Source organism: Eriocheir sinensis, chromosome 4 (assembly GCF_024679095.1).
Source record: "Eriocheir sinensis breed Jianghai 21 chromosome 4, ASM2467909v1, whole genome shotgun sequence".
NCBI lineage: Eukaryota > Metazoa > Arthropoda > Malacostraca > Decapoda > Varunidae > Eriocheir > Eriocheir sinensis.
In genome coordinates this window covers 28,975,936-28,980,935 of record NC_066512.1, presented here as the reverse complement: position 1 = coordinate 28,980,935, position 5,000 = coordinate 28,975,936, and the positions used below count along the sequence as shown (strand labels likewise).

The 5,000-nt window shown below is 43.8% G+C and overlaps 1 pseudogene; it reads left to right on the top strand.

The window, feature by feature from the left end:
• Positions 1-5,000, top strand: part of LOC126982375 (spondin-1-like) — a 63,647-nt pseudogene that overhangs the window by 51,371 nt on the left and 7,276 nt on the right.

The window sequence follows — 5,000 nt, the reverse complement described above, 5'->3', positions numbered from 1 at the left end:
AAGAACATGCATGCAGGACACACCTTCGAATCCTCTCCTTCTCCTCCTCTTGTTACTCCTCCGATATATCCTCTTAACTAGCCTTTACCGAACCATCCCTTCCTTCCATACGCTGTCTCTCCCTCTCTCCCTCTCTCTTCTATAACCAATCCTTTCATCCCTCTAACGCCGCTCCACCCAGCACCCCGCTCTCACGCACCTTCCCTCTCCCCTACAGATGTGTGCAATCAGGAGAAGGAGGTGGGCCCCTGCCGAGGCTACTTCCCGCGGTATTACTACAACTCGACCCAACGCCGCTGCCTCCAGTTCGCGTACGGAGGCTGCCGTGAAACCGAAACAACTTTGTCCAGTACGACGAGTGCAGCAAACTGTGCGAGTTCAACAGAGAGGGACCAAGTGAGGCTTTTGGGACGATGGTTCGCCAAGATATACTGTGTTAGAAGAGACTGGGAGGTTTCAATCAGGGCTAGACAGTTGTATGGATGAGAAGGGAAGAATAGGACGAGGAGGTTCGCCCAGTTTCACGAGAACTTAGAAGCGACTGAGTGTGTTAAATGAAGGTTTGACAGAGAGGGGCAGGGCGAGGCTGAGCAAGAGATGAGGAGATGGGAGAAAAATATGTAGAGTTGAAAGGGTAAAAGAGATTGAGAGTTTTAAAATGAAGGCTTGACAGAGAGGAACAAAGTGAGGCTGAGCAAGAGATGAGGAGATGGAAGAAAAGTATGGAAAGTTGAAAGGGTAAAAGAGATTGTGAGTTTTAAAATGGAAGCTAGACAAAGAGGGACAAAGTGAGGCTTAGCAAGAGATGAGATGGAAGAAAAGTATATAGAGAGTTGAAAAATTAAAAGTGACAGAGTTTTAAAATGAAGACTAGACAAAGAGGGACAAGAGATGAGGAGGTACAAGAGACATATAAGAGTTGAAGAGGTAAAAAGAGATTGAGAGTTTTATAATAGAAGCTTGACAGATGAAGACAAGGTGATGTTGATAGGGATGAAAGAGAAGTATATAAAGTTGAAAAGGTAAGTGCGGTTGAGAGTTTGCAAAAGGAGTCTAGACAGATGATGTGCAGATGGGAAAGGTAGACGAGGATAAATAGATTAAAAGGAAGAATTTAGAGACTCAAAAAGAAAACGGACTGACATTATTTTTAGGGGGCCTTAGGAGAAAAGGATCATAGAGGAAAGAAAAGACGCAGAAAAGAAGATGAAGGAAGGAATAAAGAAAGAATGTAGGGAAGGGAGGGAAGGGATATAAGAATGATAGATAGATAGAGAGTGAGAGAGTAACTGGGAGTGGAGGAAAGGAGGGAGGCTGGAGGTGAAGAGATGTATGGAGATGAATGTAGGATGCTGAAGGCAGGATGCTGAAGGATGCTGACCCACTCTCTTTCCTCTCCCTACAGCAGGACCCGTGGCACCTCCTACCCCCGGTCCACTGGACAGTAGGTAAGCAGAACCCAACACCACCACTTCATCACCACCACCTCCACTTCACCACCCCTCCACCACCACCACCACCACTGCCTCATCTCAATATCATCATCCACCTCTATCTACCAACCATCATCACCACTTTCATCACCACCACCTCACCACCATTATCCAGCTCTGTCTATAATCCATCATCACCACTTTCATCACCACCTTTATCACCATCATCACCACTACCCTTCCACCACCACCACCACCACCTCCACCCCTTCACAACCACTAACACCACCACTATCCCATCTCAGCACCATTATCCACCAGCTCTGTCATCACCTTCATCACCACTTTCATCACCACCTTCATCACCACCTTCATCACCACCTTCATCACCACCACATGATTAAGTATTTTTTCTTCAGCGGCGAGAAAGTTCACACAACGAAACAAGGAATTTCATGAAAACATTAAACGCCTGATTTTGAAAGTTAGATGAGGTTCTCTCTCTCTCTCTCTCTCTCTCTCTCTCTCTCTCTCTCTCTCTCTCTCTCTCTCTCTCTCTCTCTCTCTCTCTCTCTCTCTCTCTAAATAAACACACTAATAATGATAATAATAATAATAATAATAATAATAATAATAATAATAATAATAATAATAATAATGATAGTAATAATAATTCCACTACCACTCCTGCTGTTATTCCACCTGTACACACGCCCACAAAAGCATTATACCTCGGCTTAAAGAGATAAATCCGCAGGTATATATATTTATTTTACCTTCTTTTATATATATATTTATTTATTTATTTCGTGCCTAGCGGGTTAGCGAGATTATCAGACGCACACACACACACACACACACACACACACACACACACACACACACACACACACACACACACACACACAACGTTTTACAGACCAATATTTATTTACCGAGCCCAATTTTTACGAACAATTTATTTGCTAAGGGAAGCTATTTAACGGAGAGTACCATTAGTGTAATTCACCACCACCACCACCACCACCACTACCACCACCACCACTACCACCACAGTCACCACCCTCTACAACCTACCTCATCACTTACCTACCTCACCGCACCCTCGAATTTCATCAACACCTCTACCGACTCCTTTTCTATCCTAGCTGTTCTCATCACCACCACTACCTCCATCACCACTACAGGACCAAAATCACCACCAAAACCAATGCCCTCTGTAACGTTCCTCATCACCCCCTCCCGTCACCACGCCAACACAACCCACACCAATACACAACACAACACAACACAACACACAGCAACACAACCAACAACCCACAACCACCCACCCCGACATAACCCCCAACACAACACAACAGAACCACAACACAACCCACACACTCACGCCAACCCAACACAGCACAACACAACCCACGTCAACAACCCAGCCTATCACAGCACAACCTTGCCAGCAAAACCAAACACAACACAACACAACCAACACACACAGCGTAACACAACCAAGCCACCCACGCCAACACAAAACCCACGCCAACACAAAACCCACGCCAACACAACCCATACATAACCCAGCCCAGAATCCACGCCAACACATCACACAGTACACCAAATCCCACGACCCACCCCAACACAACCCACTCCACGCCAGCACAGCACAACTCTCAAACCCACATCAACCCACAACCTCACCACCACCCCCGCAAGCCAACCCACACCATACTCTTCCACGCCCTCGTTCTTACAGGTCCCTGACAATATACACGCCGCAGAATCCCCGCGTCAACTGTGAGATGAGTGACTGGTCGGACTGGAGCCCCTGCAACCCCATCTGTGGCCGGAACTCAACCAAGGAGAGGCGACGCACGATCCTGGTAATAATGAAGGGAGAGAGAGAGACAGAAGGAAGGGAAGGGGCAAGATGAACAGGAGGAGGAGAAAGGGTTAACAGAAACAGAGTAAGTAACAGAGAAACAGAGATAGAGAGACAGAGATGAAGACAGACAGACAGATACAAGCTTGACTAAAGACCAGAAGCCAGAGGAGCAGGAGGAGGAGGAGGAGGAAAAATGGAAAGAGTGGAACCTAACCCGAAGTCTTCCCGTCCTCAGGTTCACCCTCAAAACGGCGGAAGAAAGTGCCGAAAACTGGTCAGGAAGAAGAAGTGCAAGAGGAAGAGGTGCAACAACGCCAACGGGAGTAAGTAAGGTGGTGGTGGTGACGGTGGTGGTGGTGGTGGTGGTGGTGGTGAGGAGATACAAGAGGCGGTGATGAGAGAATGCAGTCCAGGTGATGGTGGTGGTGGAGGTGATGGTGACTGGTGGTAGTAGTGCTGGCGATGGTCAAAGGTGTTGTTTTGGTGGTGATGGTGATGACAGTAGTGGTGACGAAGTTGAAGAATGGGATAAAGGAGGAGAGAGGAGGAGCAAGGTGGTGTTGATGGTGTTGATGGTGGTGATGATGGTGGTGGAAGTGGTGTTTAGATAAATGAAGATAGCATGTTTAGTGTCCCTACTACTACCACTACTACTACTACTACTACTACTACTACCACTACTACTGCTACTACTACCACTACTACAACTACAACTACTACTACTACTACTACTACTACTACTACTACTACTACTACTGATGCTGATGTTGCTGATGCTGTTATTGTTGTTTTTGTTGCTACGGTTCCCTTCGCAGCAACATGTACTATTCATATTTTCTTGGATTTTTCCCCCTTTTTTTTCTTTGTTCATAGATTAATTTGTGGTTAAAAGGAGCGATAATTATAATTCATCTTTTTGTGCATGGTTACTAAGATAAAATATTCTGATTAATTACCTAAATGTGTGTGTGTGTGTGTGTGTGTGTGTGTGTGTGTGTGTGTGTGTGTGTGTGTGTGTGTGTGTGTGTGTGTGTGTGTGTGTGTGTGTTTGTGTGTGTGAATTCTAAGCTAATATATTATCTTTATTTGTCAACTGTATAGAAAAATATTGTTGCACTGTTATTAAATGGAATTTTTTTTAGTATTATTATTATTATTATTATTATTATTATTATTATTATTATTATTATTATTATTATTATTATTATTATCATTATTATTACTTTGCTTATCACACTGCTGCTATTACTAACGCCCAAAGGTGGCCATTCCGCAATTTAAGTCCGCTAATCGCTAATCCGCTAATAGCGGACTAAAAAAAAATTGCGGAATACCGTTAGCGGAAAATTAGAAAAATTAGCGGATTTGCAGTTAACGGAATGCCAAAATTATAGTCCGCTAACGCAAACTTTCTAAAACCGCCAACAATGAAATTTCTGGGAAATTCAAGAATATGACTGATGATAACTATGAGAAGCTGGTGTTTGTCAATGGAAACATGCACCGCTTGAAGGGGAAGTGGCTGTGTCAGGGAGGAGGAGAAATTGGACGACAACAGTGACTAATGACTGTAATGAGGATTCTCTATTTTGCTGTTTTAAAACTTGTTATATATAAAAAATTACATAAAAAATAAATAAATATATATATTGTAAGGTAATTTTATTGGAAATTATATTTTTATCTACCAA